The 18,655-nt window shown below is 45.5% G+C and overlaps 1 protein-coding gene across 2 annotated transcripts in view; it reads right to left on the reverse strand.

Annotated features, from left to right (window-relative positions):
• ALK (ALK receptor tyrosine kinase) overlaps nt 1–18,655 on the reverse strand; it is a 690,188-nt gene that overhangs the window by 375,492 nt on the left and 296,041 nt on the right. The window lies entirely within an intron of this gene.

Below are 18,655 nucleotides of genomic sequence, written 5' to 3' on the forward strand. Positions count from 1 at the left end.
AGTTAGGGAACAGTAGGGCAGGTGGGGGCACAGGGCTGAGGAGGCCTGGAGGGAGGGCGGCTGAGCACCTGCTGCGTGAGAAGAGGGTTCTGCCAGGGCCAGGTCCGCGGAGGGGGCTGGGCCAAAGTCTGACCACCTGCTCCATCTCCTCACTTTAGAGAGGAGAAAATGGAGGTTCAGCGAGCACTTTAAAAAGAACACTTGTTTTTTTGTGCATGAACTAGCATATGTCCCTGTCTAGGGTACTAGGGGTGACACTAAGATGTTGCATGACCCCAAAGCAAATTGTTCTCAGCCCAATATCTTTTATTAGGGATACCATGAGCGCTCACAGCTCCGCCTTATAAAGAAGGAAGGGAGCTGCCATGGATCTAAAGAGCAAAGGGCATTGGGCTCTGGATTTAAAATTACATGATGCTAAGTGAAAATCATGGGCTATAAAAACAATACACATACACACACACACATACATACACACACTGATTCCTGTCATGGAATATATAATATATATGACCACTTATATACATTGAAAGAAGACTGGGAGGAAATGCTCTAAGATATTAATAGTGATTAACAGCCTCTGCCTGAAGAGATTATGAATGATCTTTATTTCCTTGTTTTATATATTTGTGTCTTTGATGAATATTCTATAATGGGTCTGAATTGTTTTTATAACAAAAATATTATAAACATATACTTTATGTTATACAAAATAATACCGTCTTCAATTATAAGGCACCACAAGTCGTGTCTTCTAATCCCTGTTAGAAAGTATATAGACACCTCAAACTCCATGTAAAAGGACACACAGAAAATCAAAGACCCAAAAAAAAAAAAAATTCTCTACTTTAAAATAATGATGTCCAGGCACTTAAGCCGTATGGTGTGGAACGCTGTAAAAAGATAGAGCTGTGTCATCAATGGATAAGTTACCCTCAGAGGTAGCTTAAGAAACAGGGGCTGGCTTTAAAATGACCACAAAGAAAACCCGACAATAAAATTCACTTAAATATCTGACTCTGCAAAAAAAATATTACGCTCTGTCCTAGAGGAGTGCTATGTAATTGCAAAGCCTATGGTGTAACAAGAACATCCTTAGGATAAGGGGCAATCCCAGATGTGATGAAATAAAAATGTGAGCTCTTAAGTACTTTCTAATGTTTCAAAGTCAATGAGGGACTGGCTGCCACGAGTAGGGCAGTGGCTCTCTCACTGGGTAACACGTTTTTAAGCGGAAAAATCCCTTTGCGGGAGATAAGGAATCGTCATTATCGGAATTGTGGAGTACCAAAGGGACTTTTAGATTAAGCTGTTGAATGACTCTGCTCTTGGGGTACAAGAATGTGACCAGGACTTTGTCTGCAGGCCCAGCTGGGAAAATGCAAGTTCTCAGGGACCGGCCTGGACTAAAGGGTAGAATTTGAACTTGAACTTTCTGTTCAAGAGGGCAAACTGAGCATAAGCTGACTCCTCATTTTCCACACCAAACACAGGAAATGATAGAAAAATATTTGAGTGGGCGCCTGGGTGGCTCAGTTGGTTAAGCGACTGCCTTCGGCTCAGGTCATGATCCCGGAGTCCTGGGATCGAGTCCCACATCGGGCTCCCGGCTCAGCGGGGAGTCTGCTTCTCCCTCTGACCTCCCCTCTCATGCTGTCTCTCTCTCTCTCTCTCTCAAATAAATAAATAAAATCTTCAAATATTTGGGTGATATGAAATAACAAATATATATCCATACTCAAAAGAAAGAAAGACACTTCTCACTAGACCAAAGTAGGGATTCCTTAAACCCCTAAAAGAAAAAAAAGGAAACCCATCATGGGCAATAGGGCCCATGTTTTTTGCCTGTGGTGAAGCCAAGACCATGATCATGAGGCTGGGGGCTAGGTTCTGATGCCCATCGGGGTTGCAGGACTAAGCTGTGTGGTTCTTCACCCCTCCCATCTTCTCAAGGTTGGGTGGGCGTGATGTCGAACTGCTTACCGGGGTCTAGGTGAGGAATGTTCCAGTCACGTGAGACCAGGACCCAGAGTTGTGTCATACCAGTGAGGATAGGGCTCAGAACCACACCACCCATCCGGGAGAGATTCAAACCAGTGGCCAGCACAGTCCTGGCCAGGAGCCACTTCTGCTCAAGCCTGGGGCTGAGGGTCCCCAAGCTTGTCTCGCTGGGATATCACCCAGGATATTCAGAAGCAAAACCCCTGGTAGAAGATGAGCTCACAAAGCAAATTCCTCAGGCCTGTGTGGGACAGGAACACCATGAGAGGGAGACAGCAAATAGAACTTACGTGAGGATTTAGAGAGACAAGAATAACCTTAAGTAGGCTTTCTAACTAGATATCTTTAAGAAACTCAAAGAGATAAAGGAGGCAATACCATCCATGGAAAAGACTAGAAGATACAGAATGAGAAGAGGTGGTTCCAAAACAAAACAAAACAAAAAGATCTGTAGAAATTCTGGAAATGAAGGCTATAAATGTAGAAGAATTAAATCATCACTTCTGTGGGAAACAAAATGCCGAGGCTGAAGACGTAGCTCCCGGCATTAGAGGAGAAGCCAATGGACGACAGGGACGAGGGCAAGAAGTGGGCTCTGAAGCGTGCTGGGAGACGGAGAGGTGGGCCGTCTAGACTGAGCCAGTCCGTGGAGCTGCCCACGTGCGGGCTGCCGCTTGTGAGTGGTGTGGTGCCGCAGTGGGGTGGCCCTGAGAGCTCAGAGATTCGGGCAGGGCTGAACTTGGTGGAGTCGGAGCTGGAGGAGATAATTCCGAGGGAGGGCCGGGGGCACTTTAAGAGCTCGGGTAGTAAAGAGACTATAACACAGAAATTAATAGAACAGAGAGGTGTGGTGGTGGCCAGGGGGGCGGGTAGAAAGGAACCCAGGTCATACATTTGGAAATAGGCAGCTTCGCTTGGAGAACTAAGAAAGGGCTAAGTCTCTCTACTGAAGCTTAACGGCAAATTCCTTAACAGGCGAGCCCAGAGAGACACCTGTCTGGGTGGAAGGGGAGAGGGTTGCTTGGGTCACTGGCTATCTTTGGTTAAAGGCTTCAGAATTGGGTTTGTAACCTATTTTTCTAATTTGTTGGCAATCACTCATTTCTGGAGCTCAAATTCACTGTAAAATAGTTCAAAATAACCAGAACTGCATTTTCACCCAGTTGTGCCTAGATGCAGAGGAATTAGCTCTGTCCCATGCCCCTGTGAAAAGTAGTTTCCAACTAGCCAATTCAGAGCTTGGCAAATGGCTTCTGTGAGCAATACAGAAATATCAGGTGGGGGAACCAGAGAGTGGGAGCCTGGTGTTGCAACAAGCCCCAGACTTGTTCTAAGCACTTTACAAATTTTAACTGAAAACTCCATCAAGACCTTGGACACCAATTCTGGCTCCATCCCTGCTTAAGAACCTGATGCTGGTGCCTCAGTTTCCCCATGTGTCACCAGGATAATCCCGCCTCCTCTGCCCACTGTCAGGATATGAATGAGAAGACTTTGTGAACTGGGATGTGGAAGCCGGGCAGGGGTGGAGGAAAGGGGAGCCCGAGAGGCAGGAGGTACACCCCAAGGCCTGGATTCTTACTCTTTCAATTCATCTCATTGGCGGTGTCCAGAATACTAGTGAGTCTCTTCTCAGCATGGAGAGGACAGGACGGAGTCATGGTGCTCGCTCAGCGTGTCTGAGTATTCCATAGGGTGAGGACAGCTGTGGGGAGTTATCCCCTGAAGGAAAAGGAGGCAGGCAGAAAAATCGGATGAATGGACTGCAGAGCAAGTCCAGAAGAGCGATGCTGGGTGTGAGAGACTCAGAACATGGTTTGGGCAGATTTCAACAAATAGGGTCCAGAACCTTGTCCTGGTCTTTGCTGTTTGGATGCCCCTTATCAGACTCAGAGCGGAAGCTTAAGTGGCCCATCAGGACTGAGCAGGAGACAGGAGCTCTGATGGAAGCATGTCCAAGGGGGCAAGAAAGGAAGTTGGACGGAGCCAGGCAGAGGCCCAACGCTGCCTCCCAGGACACCTGACGTGTGAGAGGATAGGAGTTCAGCCTGGCTCAGAGTTCTCTGGGATGGAAACCTCTCACAGCTGGATGCTGATGTACTGGGAAGTTAAAGGCCTGCCACCTAGTGTATGTCACTCATTACCTGTCGACTGAGGTAACAGAAAGCTGGACAACCTTGACATAAATTGCATTTTGGGTTTTGTTTTGGTTTTTTTTTTTTGCCCCTGATATTTTGCCAGCAGAATGGGGTTCGTCATTTTCTGAAGAAAATGGCTTGATTTTCCCTGATTCTCCTTGCAGAGGGCTTGGGTGGACACTGTCACAGTCCATTTGCCCAGGGAGTCCCCAGACCTGGGTCCCCTCCTAGCTCGGGATCTAACATGGATAAGCTTGGAGTAGAAACCCTGACCACAGACTCGTGGAGGGCCAGGCCTGGGGAGGGTCCGGCAGCTGCTGGGCCCAGTGAACTCTGTATCGACCTCTATGTCTGAATGTATGTGAAACATATAAATGGGGCTCTCTGCTGAAGCTGGGGTCCCCCCACTCATTCAGTCATTCTCAGGCCTGGAGACTGTTGGTATATCAAAGCTTTTGTGTTTCAGTTTAGGAGAGGTTAGGCGATGTGTCTAGGACCACAGGACAAGGGGGTAGCAGGAATGAATCCAGAACCCAATCACCCCACTCCCAGTTGTACAAAATTCCTGTTCTGCTTCATAATGTCACTGGCTCTCACCTGCCTCCCAGGGTAGGAAGAACGGTGATGAAGATCAGGATAGAGGCTGAACTACTGAAAATACACAATGACATTAAGGGAGGTACAGGGACCTTCCTCTCCTGTGTCACGTTTAGAGGCAAGATCATTCCCTCACGCTGGGGCATCACATTCTCTCTCAACTTCCTGGAGCATCTGCTTACCTGATAGGACGGTAAAGAAGGATAAAAACCACTGCTTAGTTTATCAGTCTGAGCTATGATTCCTCTCTGCCTGGAACACTTCCTTTTTTATCCACTATATTCTGGCTAAATATCACTCATCCTTAAGTCTCTGTTCTCATTTCACCTTCTGATTCCCCAATTTAAGTATCTCCCTGTTATAATTCCTAATTACACCCTTTGTTTTCCTTCCTATGCAACCAGTAATTTCATAAAAGCAATTTGAATTATTTGTTTTGTATCCATCTCTCCCATCAACAGTAAGGCTAGGACCACACCCAGCAGTACCCCTTCTGTCAATCACAGGGGCTGGCGAACTCTAGCCTGCCTGCCAGATCTGCCCCATTGCCTGTTTCTGTAGGACCCAGGAGCTGAGAATAGTTTTTACATTTTTTAAGGACTGGAAAAAAAAAAAAAATCAAAAGAAAAATAGTATTTCGTGACATGTGAAAGTGGTATAAAATTCAAGTTTCTGTGTCCATAAACAAAGTTTTATTGGAACACAGCCACGCTCATTCTCTTACATATTGACTGTTTTCACATTATAATGGCAGAGTTGAGCTGTTATGACAAAGCAAAAAAAGCAGAGAAGGGCGATGCTGAAGTTCAGACATGTGTCAGGGATTAAGCTCAGATCTTTCAAACTCCTACAGAGTTTCCACTTACTGAATTTATCCAAACTGGCAACAAGGACTGCAAAAACCAATGGCCCAGAATCCAAACTGACCCCCACCCCCCAGCAGGTTTTCTAGATATCCGTGATAGGTAAATATCCCCCAGGACCTGGGATAAAAGGTGCTTTGTTAAAAGCCACTTTGAACACCTCCCTGAGAAAAGACACTTAAAGGGATAAAAGTGTTTTCAGTGAAAAGATGCCTGATGTGTTCTGTTTGTGCTGAAGCTGAGGTTGGTTTCCATTCTATTACAAAATGCAACAGCCCGAGGAGTTTCATGTTCTGACGCCACATTGTTCTGCTTTCAGCTCTTGCTTTTGTTCCTACTCACATCTCTGACATCGGAACAAAGCCACAGTCCTGTGCAGACAAATGTCCTTGGATTACAGTGCCTTGCTTCAGCTCATCCCGCTCAAACCAGAGCTATGTTAAGGTGGCGACACTGGTGTTAATTCAAGATTCTTGAAAGTTGGCGAATCCTCCCATCGATCACTGCTGTTGGGCTATTCTGGCATATTTCACTCCAACTAATAAATGCAGATGATGTTTAATGACAGTGGGGACCAGGGTAGTAGTTAGAAGAAGCTATGGGGAGCTTGAAGACAATAGTCTATAGCCCAGAGGGAACAATGTCTGAGCTGATGCGTTTGATCTCATAAACTCTCAGGATTAGAAGGGGCCTTAAAATGTTGTCCAGCCATTACGGACTCAATGTTTGTGTCCTCCTAAAATTCCCATGTTGAAGCCCTAGCCCCCAGCGTGATGGTGTCAGGAGCTGGGGCCTTTGGGAAGTGATTAGGTTTAGATGGGGTCACGAGGGTAGAGCCCCCATGATGGGATCGGTGTCCTTATGAGAAAAGAAGAGAGACCAGAGCCCTTTCGCTCCCTCTATGTCTCTGTATCAGAATGACCCTGCAGAGGAGGAGGTCGTCTATAGGTCAGAAAGAAGGCTGTCACCTGGAGCTGAATCTGCCAGGACCTTGATCTTTTCAGCCTCCACACTTGAGAAAGAAATGTTCACTGTTAAAGCCTCCAAGGCTACAATATGTTGTCATAGCTGCCCAAGCTAACACAACAGCCCATCGGCACACCCTAATTTTGAAGGTCCTCTCCACCGCCTCTGCTTGAATGCTCATGCGATGCCACGTCCCCACCCCTCGCACAAGATCAGAATGACTCCTGATCATTGGCTGAAATGTACTCCCTGTAAGTCCAACCTGATGGTCTTGGTTCCATCCTTTGGATTTCATAGGAAAAGCTTAATCTCCCTTCCATGAAGCAGCTCCACAATCACTCAACCTGTCCCCAGCTCCCACCCCCACTGCCACCTCCCCATAACCTCACCACTCTTCTCTTTCCAGACCCAACCAGCTATATTTTCTAACCATTCCTCATATGGTTCCAAGTCTCTTTTTTTGTCACTTAAAGCTTTCAACAGAGACAATAAGCAGCCAATGGGCTGGATGCTCACTTCATTTTCCCTCACTCTCTTCCTCATAGGACTGAAGGAATGAGAGAGGCAAGTAAGTAAAAGTCCTACTGGATAAGCCACAATCTGGACCATTCAGAGCTGCTCTCAATGTGGGCCCAAATGTTTCTTCTGGAAATGGCAGAAAGAGTGGATGTTACTGATCAATCACAGGGAACAGGGGAAGGACTCCAGGGGGGAAATGGAATCTAGATGAGCCATTTCAGGTCTTGGGCCTTTGTGCTCAACTACAAAGAATTTAAATATATTCGAGAGTGCTTCTAAGTGGAAGATAAAGAAACAGTAGCAACTGCCACATTGAGGTAGCTGGAAAGTGGGTATCCCTGTGGGCAGTTAGACTGAAGGAGAATGAGTTCACCTCTTGAGGCAGATTATCTGATTCAATGGTTGGCACATCTGGCTGTTGCCTATTTTCATAAATAAAGTTTTATTAAAACAAAGCTACACTCGGGGTGCGTGGGTGGCTCAGTCATTAAGCATCTGCCTTCAGTTCAGGTCATGATCCCAGGGTCCTGGGGTCGAGCCCCACATCGGGCTCCCTGATCCGTGGGAAGCCTGCTTCTCCCTCTCCCACTCCCCCTGCTGTGTTCCCTCTCTTGCTGTCTCTCTCTCGCTCAAATAAATAAAAATCTTAAAAAAAAAAACAAAAACAAAGCTACACTCATCCATTTACCTATTGTCTATGGTTACTTTTTTGCTACAACAGCAGAGTTGAGTACTTGTGATACAGACTGTGACCCAGGAAGCCTAAAATATTTACTATTTAGCCCTTTCCAAAAAAAAAGTCTGCCAACCCCTAATCTAGCATGCTACTTCCTATGTTGTATGCCTTGTAATGCTAGTCCTGTGTGATACTTCCCCAAAATATGTTGGGGGAAATTCTTCACCTGAGATGCCCCTCTTGGAAATTTCATGGCGATCATCAGCCTTTTAAAGGCTCCAAGAAGACCCATCAAACACCTCTATTTATCTTTGTTTAACTCAGCATTCCTCAGACTCACTTGACCCTATCAACATTCCATGGAGCCCAAGGAGCATACTCGGCGAAACACCAATCTTGTTGCTTATTACTGCTCTTTGAATTGATTTTCCTTCAGTTTTTTTCCTGAACCTGTAGACAAGCCATGCTTAGATTTTCCAGTCTCGTGTCAGTTACCCTGACGAGATCTGAGGGAAGGCCTGCGGTGCTCCCCTTAGGCCAGAGTGGTGCAGGTATACAGGGCCTTTGTACCCCGGAGGTGACTATATCAGGAATTGAGGGAAATCTCCAGTGGGCCAGAGGATTCCCCCCTAATGTCATCATATTTTCCTTCTTTACTGGATCCTATGAGCAAAGAACATGATATCTCTCATAGTCAAACAAACAAAACCAAGCCCCCTCTGGAGCCCCATTCCCATGCAGTTAGCAACCATTTCTCTGCTGACACTTACAACTCCTCTGAAGCATTGTCTATACATATCTCCTTCAATTGCCTCTTCATATTCTCTCTTAAACCCCCTCTACTTGGGCTTTCTCCTCCTATCATTCCCCTGAAATGGCTCTTGTCAAGGGCACCATGACTTCCATGTGGCTACACCCAATGGTCAAGGCTCAGGTGTACTCAAAATATCTGCAGCATTCCACACAGAGAATGACCCTCCTCCCCAAAACACATCCTTCTCCTGGCTTCTGAGATCCCTCTCTCCTTTGGCTCCCCTCCTACCTCCTTGGTCCCCTCCTTCTCAGCTACTCCACGGTCACCTGCTTCTCCCTGACCTCTAACTGCTGGAGTGTTTGCTGACCTCTTGCTGGAGTGCTTTTCTCTATCTACATTTTCTCTGGGTGATCTCATTCTGTCTCATGGCTTTAAATACCAATGACTCCTACATTGCTATCTCCATCCTCAGGCTGGAATGTGCTTTCCCCAGAAATTTGCTTGGCTCACTTCTTTCATGTTTCTGCTAAAATATCACATTATCAGTACGGTCCACTCTGACCACCCCCTATAAATATATGTATAAATAACACCCCTTCACCCCTCGCCCCTCTGCCTGCCAGTGCTCCCTTACCACGCTTTCCCCCCCCATCTTAGCACTTATTACCATCTGTTATCATCTATATCTGCTTGTTTGTTAGTTATTTGTTAGTTGTTTGTCTCCTGTCACTAGAACATAAGCTTCATGAAAGCAGGTGCTGTTTTGTTCTCTGCTATAATCCCAGGGCCTAGAACCCTGAAAGGCACATAGTAGGCACTTAGTAAATATTGTAGTCTGCACTGGGGTTGTAGAGTTCAACATGATTTCATAGCTCAGGGAGCTGAGTTTAGGTCTTTTTGCCTCAAATCACATGCTTGTTAGTGACAGAACTGATATTAGAAATCTGGTCATTTATTAAGTCTCTACTAAGTACCAGGCACTCTGGTGGACAATGGGGACATGGGTTCCATTTCTGCTCTAACGGACTTTTTCAGTGAAGACAGACTTTGAACAGACAATAGTAACTTGCCCCTTGCCCTCCAGGCTAAGTTCTTTCCATGGCTCCTTGTTACCACCACCAAGACCAAGATGGTTAACCTTAGAGAAATAGCAATTACTCCTTCTTGGGGCATAAATTTTTGAGGATTCTGCAGCAGGAAATGAAGTTACATCTCCCATTCAAGACAACTTCCTCGGCTCTTAAACTATGCCTGTGAACAAGTGGTGGGCATCTTGTGTGGTCTCTGAAGAGTCCCAGTATCTACTGGTCTCTCATATTTGCAGTTTCTATTTCTAATGCCCATACCTTCTCTGGGTGAAGGGTTTTAATTTCATTCACCCTTAATGGTGTCTAGCCCAAAGTATTGCAGCCTGCCCTTCCATTCTGAGAAGATTCTATTACACGGTGGCAAGCAGGGAGGGACAGAGGCTCTGTGAGGTCTTTATCCCATCCTTCTAACCCACAGAAGAAAAATGATAAGAGCTATTATTTCAGAGGTCTTCCCTCACTCATCTACACATTCAAAGTGAATAACATCTTAGAAGCCAGAATCTTCGATTTGGATGGGATCTGGAATGTCATATTGTCCCACCATTTTGCACCAATGAGGAGGCCCCTCCTTGAAACATCTGGGACATGTGGGTAACCTTCCTGTAAGCCCCTTTATCGACAAAATATATTCACTGTCATACAACTTGCCTTTGGTTGAGTCAAAGCCAACTCCCTAAAGCCTTCACACATCAGTCTTGGTTTTGTCTTTGAGACCGAGTTCCACATATAACTCACCTTCCACTTATTTGCCAGGTCTTCAAACAGGCCTGGGAGCAGGGAAAAAAGGCATTCATTCCATTCACATTGGACCTAGATACCAGTGTCACTCTGTTGGCAAATATAGATCAGTACATCTTTCTGTTTGCCCACAGGCTACAACATGAGGAGTATGAGGGGTTGCCATTGCCAGGGTGTGGATGGGGGATCTGAGGCATATGGATGGCAGAAGGCTCACGGTGGACAAATGATTCAGGGCGGCTTGTCCTCAGCTCTGACTTGGATCCCTAATGTATTGCACACTCTGGAGAAAGCTATTACAATAACGACTCCAGGAACATTAGAATTCCTATTATTGAGAAAGATGCACTTTCATTTAAAGGGTTTCATTCTTCTCAGATGAGTTCTACTGTCTGCTTTCCCTTCATTCGAATCCCATGTTTATTATTTCCGCTCCACTGCTGGCCTGACAAAGCTAAAATTCCACTCACACCAGCCAGCAAGCTCAACTCCAGGTAGCAGCAGATGGAAGCACGTGGTTTGTTGGAGACAAAGGTTTCTCTCCAGTTTGGTCAGCAAGCCGAATCTGAACTGACAAGATCATAGCTCTACAAAAATAAGATCTATTAATTGTCCTGTGGAAGGAAAAGGTCATTGGGCAAATGTTACCCTGTATCTCATTTTACAGCTAGAGTCTGGGCATCAGCATCAAATCATTTCTCTGTAACTAGATTCTGCCTCTCAACAATAATTTTAAAAATGACTAGATAAAATCACGCTCCAGGTCCGCTTGTGAATTTTGTTCCTTGAATACATTTCACTTATGCCGAAATCAGTTTGGAGTTGCTGACACCGTACTTTCTCCTAGACCCCACTAAAAAATTTATTCGAAGTGTCTGGGACCATTAATTGATTCTCCCAGATCTCTGCTGGAGCCCATTTCTTGGGCTTCAGCTCCTAAGGAAGAGGCAAAGTTTCCCTCCTGTGACCTGGGTCACTAATAATGGCAGAGCCTGGGAGAGGGGCAGGTCGGGGGGTGTTACCTGTCAGTCCAAACACTGCACCTGACAGCCTTTGGGAGTGGATGGACTGCAAGGGCCGGCAGCAAAGAGCACCACCATCAGAGTCAGAGGTCTTCAGGGGCTGGAAGGTGTGGGACTAGGCATCGTGCACAGGGAAAGGAAGCTGCCGCAGAAGAAACTCTCTCTACCTCCCCTTGGGGGTTGTGGGGAGAAGCCACAGTGCTTTACCTCCTCGGGCTGGCACTCGCATATTTGCAGATTCAACAAACATTTCCTGAGCATTGACTACACGCCCATGCAAAGAGTAAACATCCCTTGAGGAATAGTACTTCCTCACCATAACTAAAGAGAGGTAGATTTTGAGGGTCCTGTTGTTCGTTTATCCGCTGTTAGCAGTTCCATTAAACACTTATGTCAGCCATCTTGAATCTTATGGGGAAGAAGGTGGATTTTGGATAAATAAATAAACAGATAGCAGAGAGACAAATAGGTTCTTCCTCTCTGGTGTCAGTGCCAGATCCGGGCAGGACGACTTGCCCCAAATCACACAGCTGGATGTGACAGAGTTGAGACTGGACACCAGTCTCCCTCCCCCCTCACCCCCCACTGCCTTCCAGGTGAACAACTGTTGAATGCCTTGGCGCTTATAAGATAACTTTGTGGTCACCATCTCAGTAGTGTTCGAAAAACCATCTTTGACTTTAATGTAAAAAAACAGTAAGAGAAATGAAGGCTTTCTAAATGTAATTTGCATCCTTCCCCTTCATTTTAACTGCAAGTTTGGTTTGTTTTTTTTTCCCCATCTCTTTACCTAGATGATCAATAAAGCCCCTGATAATTTTCATTTCATCCTGCTTTCTTGGTCTTGCTCATGGCTGCCAGTCATGTCCATATTTTAGGGCTCCATGCTTTATGACAAATGTAGGAATTCTATTTCTAACATGGTTAATTTCTCTCTGGTTCCCAAAGTTATCATGAGATGGAGCCGCACTGAGCCAGCTGAGGAGGAATCACCCTTGTCCAGGGGAGAGTTCTCCCTGGTGACCATTCTCTTTCCAGCCACTGCTCTTCTGACCTTGTCTCTCTTTCCTTCTGGCCGCCAGCCCTGAAGGCTCGCCTGCCTGGGGAGGACTCCCTGATGGCAGCTCTCCAGGTGTTTTAGTTCACAGCAGGGGTGGCGGTGGGCATGGGAGAGCCCGGCAAGGCTTACTGAGGGGATGAATCTGGGAACAGGTGGTTTTGCTGTCTTCTGAAAAAGACTCCCTCCTTGACCTAAATCTGGTCAAGGTCCCCTAAGCCCTGTGAGCCTCGACCTTCCACGTGCCTCTTTGTCGGGCCTGTACAGCCCAAGTTTAGTAAAAATCCCAGCAAGTCGGGTTAGCCAGAGAATCCCCACCCTGGACATCTGGCCAAATTCCTCATCCCCTGCTCTCCTCCAGGGAGTGTCTGGTTACCCCAGCCTGCCTTCGGCAAGACTCCCTTTAGGTCAGTGTAACCAGACTAACCCTACTCTGTTCCCAGTTCTCCATCCACCAACTGCTCTTTGGCAATAAATTCCTACTTTTCCTGGTCATATTTGGAAATGAGCCTAGCTCTATGCTGGGGTCTCTTTTCTCCTGTTGCAATTGTTACTGAGTAAAATCTCTTGTTACTGCTGTAGCTACTGTCCAGCTCTGATTTTCTCTGTCACTTCCACAGATACCTTTGGAATTTTAGAGTTCCAGACTACATGTCGCCCTCAGAACAACTCCCAGCCAGCGTGGGAAGGAAGGAATCAAAACGAATACAACACTTAAGGAGCATGACCTCCTCCCACCCTGGGTGTGCACATACAAAGGGGGCTCGGAGCCTCTACGGTAAGGCACTCTATCAAACATGAGCTTTATCAGAAAGGAAAAACACTGAGAGCAAGTTCATGAATTCTGGTCCTCTTTCAATTTTGGTCCCCAAGCTAACTGCTGAGTCATAAGTATTCTGCCATGATTGTGGTCACTGGTAGCTTTTTGTAAATGAACTTAAAAAAACTTTATTAACTCAAATTATTTTTTAAATGTCTGTGCCAAAAGGAAGCCTTGAGCTAAATTTAGTGCTCAACTGAAATCTTAAATTTATCCCAGATGCCTGGCATTTCTCATTCTCTGCTTCTTTTCATTACTTTTGGCTCCCCTTCTACTTTTAATTGTCAAGGTTTATTTGAGATTTAACATAATAAACTGCTTCTATCCCTTTTGTATTTCTCCTTATGAAGTCAAATTAGCTAATATTTTCAGATGTTGACACTTCCTTTCAAAGAATAGGCCTTTCCTGTAAAAAAAAAAAAAAAATCAGCTTCGGAGAAAGAATGTAAATGGAAACAGAGCCCCCTGGCTTGGCCACTGTTCTTCCCTGCTGTGGACATTGGCTGACTTGATCTTTAGCAGGGGCATGGATCACATTGGTACACGAGCATCTTACAAAGTCTGTATCTCCTCCACTAAGAAAATAAAACCCTGTTCTTCATGGATAGGAGATTTTGAACACCAGGTCGTGGGCCTGAGTTCAGTGTTCTTCCACAAGAAACACACACCATTTTATACCATAAAATGAATTTGCACTGTCCAAACGGAATGGTTTCAAATACTGCCAAACGTGATTACCAAGATTGATTTACTCCTGTCCTCTGATAACCTGGTTACTTAGCTTTGTGCGGGTTCAGCTGGACTGGCTTTTCCCTGTGGCTAAGTAGAGACAGACCCACTTTTGGCAAGTCAGGGAAAAGGTGAGCTCTGCAGAACGGGGACGACTGGGCAATAAGGCAGAAGCCAGTGCTGGCTGCCTAACCATCATCTTGCATCCAACCGGTGACGATCCAGCCCAGGCTGTAGGAGACTCACCAGGGATGTGAGGGCTCAGGAAAAATGGGTAAGAATAGGAGCAGAGTTACCTTTCCTCTGTCCTACCTATGGTTCCTCCCTAAACCAATGTCCTGCTTTTCTTGGACCCCTGAGTCCTTAGGTGCCTGCTGGCCAGGGCCACCTGGCTCCCTTTCCTTGACAGCCACCCCTGGTTGGCACCAGTGAGACCTGGTGTCCAACCCCAACTCCACCACATGCCAGCTCTGCGTTCCTTGACCTCTTGGAAGTTCAGTTTGTTCAAAGGGGAGAATAATCCTTGCCTCACAATTAAATGTAATCTTATCTCAAAATGAAAACAGGATATCAAAAAGATATCTGCACTCCTGTGTTTACTGCAGCATTATTCATAATAGCCAAGATACGAAAGCAACCTAAGAGTCCAAAGATGGATGAGTGGATAAAGAAGATGTGAGATTATACATACATACATATATATACGCATGTGCACACACATAAATACACAATGGAATATTATTCAGCCACGGGGAAAGAAGGACATCCTGCCATTTGCAACAACATGGATGATCTTGAGGACATTATTGTAAGTGAAATAAGTCAGACAGAGAAAGACAAATACTGTATGATCTCACTTACATACGGAATCTAAAAAAGACAAACTCAGAAAAAACAAGGAATAGAGGGATGGGTGCCAGTGGTTAGGGGATGAGAGAAATGGGGAGATGTTGCTCAAAGGGTACAAACTTCCAATTATAAGATGAATAAGTTCTGGGGATTTACGGTACAGCAGGGTGATTTTACTTAACAATACTGTATCATATATTTGAATGTTGCTAAGAGAGATCTCACAAGTTCTCACTGCAAAAGGGAAATGGTAACAATGTGACAGGATGGAGGTGGTAACCAACACTATGGTGGTAACTAATACTATGGTGGTAATTATTTTGCAATTTATAATCAACAAGTACCCTAGGAAATAATTAAATAAAAATAATTAAATAGGAAAAAAGTTGTAAAAAATTTGTAGCCTATTTCATGTGCCTGGCATGATGGTAGGCCACCAGTAAAGGCTCAGTTATGGTAAATTCCCTCTTTCTCTATTCTCTGGTCCCTGCCCCTTTACAGACTTATCTAGTTTGTCTCTTTTCTGCAAGGATCCCCACTCTGTAGGTTGACAGCATATTTCATTCACTGTAGATGATTCAGAGACTGACAAATATTCTCTCCTTGCCCAAGCTTCAGTCAGGCTCTTCTGAGCCCACTAGACCTTAACCTTGGCCCCCTGTGCTGTCTTTGGCCTGCCTCACCACATCTTAGCCAGAATCCTGCTAAGTCAGTTTAGGAAGAATCCCCCTACCCTTGATGTCTCCTCTGGGTGCTTTTCCATCCGACCCCCTCAACCTGCTCCCTGGCTATAAATTCTCACATGTCCTTGTTGTATTTGGAAGTGAGCTCCATCTCCCTTATTGAAATAGCCTTGAATAAAGCCTTCGTTACCATTTTAACAAGCATCAGAATCATTTTTCTTTTTTTTTATAATTATTTTATTATGTTATGTTAGTCACCATACACTACATCATTAGTTTTTGATGTAGTGATCCATGATTCATTTTTCTTTAACAGTACATGCCAATGATTGTTGCCATCATCTTTGCTCTCTTTCAGGGATCAGGAGATCGTGGGATTTGTCCACCTAGTTCCTGGGTGAAAATGCAGCACATCCACAGTCATGTGAGAATTCTTCTGTCCTGGCATCACAGTTAGGCTGGGAAGACCTACGGTTATATGGTGTCTACAGGTAGGCGCTCTGAGGTCAAATGGGGAGGGGTGCAGAGTCTGCTCCAACACATTCCTCAGTCCCCTTCCTCGGGGTCAACATGGTGAACTGCTGGGGAGGGGCTGGGCCAGTCCTTTAGAAGCTGCTCTTCATTTCTGACCCACATTCAGCCCAGTTCAGGGCAATCACACCAGCCTTTATTTAGGGAGAGGTCTCATCTTAGGAAACCAATGTTTCAGATCAAAGGTCAACCTCAAAATCCAATCCAGAAGCAATTATAGTAGTGTTTTAAGAACCACAGTTGAGGTTCAAAGTCTAACTTTTTTCTTCTGAAACAACTTGCTTCTGCCCTTTGACAAACAAGGTTAAGTCTCAGGGGAACTATAATACGATTTTGATTTAAAATCTAAAGCTCAGTGCTCCCTTCAAGTTGTCATCAGTTTGTCATACTGCTTTGTTTAAAAAAAAAAAATCAAGGTCAGTGGGCATGAGCTCTGTCATCTTCCTTCCCCTCCATTTCAAGGTTGCTCTGTCCCTGAGCCCATTTGTCCTCATTTTGGGGGAAGAAGGTCCCTCCTTCTTTCCAGAGTTAAACCTTCCCTCTGTGCTCCCACCCTTTCCACCCTCTCTCCCTCCAGGATGCTCCTCAGGCCCTACTTCTCCTCCCCTATCACATGCTACCCCCAGGGCAGAGTTGTCCAAACTATGAAATAGGTGGGTACTACCAGTTATGTACAAGATGATGAAAAAATAAAACACTTTAAAAATAGTTATACACTTATTTGAATATGTGTTAAGAAAAAAATTACATAACTAGCATGTCAAAGCCATAATTCTGCAGATATTATCACTTTAGATGAGGTTAAATATATTTAATTTTATTAAATAAAGCTAATTGACTTCTAACAATACCAAGTAAATGAGAGCAGGAGTAATATGGAGCTTTGGAAACAACGGACTGAAGTTTGGACAGTCTTTGCCCAGTAGAAAGCCCTGGACCGGCAGACAGGAGTCCCTCTTCTGCCACTCACTCGCCACGTGGCCTCAGGCCAATGCCGTAAACTCTCTAGGCCTCCTCTGGGATCATCTGTGATCTCATGGGGCTTGCTCCTTTCCTCATTTACAAATATACTTGGTTTTTCCCAGTATGGGAGAAAAATTCCAAAAACCGTTCCTTGGGGTGCCGATCCCTCAAGTTCTAGTTCTCCTAGTGCTCTCCCTCTGTTTTGAGGGTGCGAATTCTGAGGGTTCTGCATTTTTCACCCCTCCTCCCTTGAAATCCCCCCAGTATGCCTGCCAGCTTTTTGAACCCATTGAAAGAGCCCTCATCAATGTCGCCATGACTTCCCAAACAGCAAGCAGCATTGCTAGTGTGGAACTTCTAGAATAATACCACTCACATGGGCTTTGAGAAAGGGGCCTGGGAACCTACCCTGATGTATGGTGGCCGTTACCCCAGAAAATTGGATTCTGAGCTCCTAGCATCTCATTTACAAGAAAACTTTTAGAACCGTCATAGTTGAAGACCCCTACTGGATGGTCAAACAACATGCAGTGGGGGTCCCCAGGCTGCTGCCCTCACTCAGCACTGCTGTTTGCCTTCTGGGGACAGGAAAGATGCTGGAGGAATGCCAGGAAGCAGCCTGTAGGGCATGGGTGTATCAGTATGGGCTGTGGCGGGTGCCTCCACCCACACTGAGGGCCTCAGAGGGGCATCAAATTGGGGCCGTCATGGGCAGCAGTCCCAAGAGGAGTTCTGGGGTGAGCAAGGACAAGCAGCTGAGTTTCTGGGCTCATTACTTGTCTTTCCAGCCTTGGACCAAATGGCTCCCTTTCTGCCTATCTCAATCTCTTACTGTGCTAAATGGCAATAATTAGAATTGAGGGTAAGAAAGAGTTTGTTAGTTTGCTAGGGCCACTGTACAGAAGTACCCCAAACCAGGTGACTCAAACAGTAGAAATGTATGGTCCTGGAGTTCTGGAGGCTAGCAGTCCCAAATCGAGGTGTTTGGGCAGGGTTTGCTCCTTCTGAGAGCTCTGAGGGAAGGATCCCTTCCAGGCTTCTCTCCTTGGCTTGTAGATGGCTGTCTTCATGCTCACACAGTGATCTCCCTCTATGTGTGCCTGCTCCCAGATCTCCCCCTTTTACAAGGACACCAGGGGCCCACTCTCCTTCAGTAGGACCTCATCTTAATTAACTACATCTGCAACAACCCTGTTTTCAAATCCCGTCGCATTCCAAGGTGCTACATTTGGATTTGGGGAGGGGCACAATTCAATCCATCAGACTTAAAGAACTGAGCAAGGAGACAGGGCAGGACATTCTAGACCTGGCTCCGCCACTAAGCAGCTCTGCTGTGCTGGGTATTTCTCTTGGCCTCGGGCTTCTCACCTCCTCAGTCTGAAGGTAAGGCTAGATCGTCTCAAAGGCCCCTCCAGCTCGAACAGCCAGTTGCTTCATCATCTCATTGAAATGGATCCAAATGTTTGCAAAGCATTTAAAACTTCTTACACGGAAGATACAGTATAAACACTAAGAAATAATAACCCCCAAGCTTCCATAGAAAGAGTGCATACAAATTGGAAGTGGTTTTCAAACATTATTTCATTAATCCTTACAAATCCCCTGTGAAGTAGTACTATTAAATAGCAAACTGACAATTGTGCTATAATCTGGTCAAG

Source organism: Eumetopias jubatus, unplaced genomic scaffold (assembly GCF_037043125.1).
Source record: "Eumetopias jubatus isolate StellerSeaLion01/CBP00866 unplaced genomic scaffold, mEumJub1_p1.0 scaffold_9, whole genome shotgun sequence".
Lineage (NCBI taxonomy): Eukaryota > Metazoa > Chordata > Mammalia > Carnivora > Otariidae > Eumetopias > Eumetopias jubatus.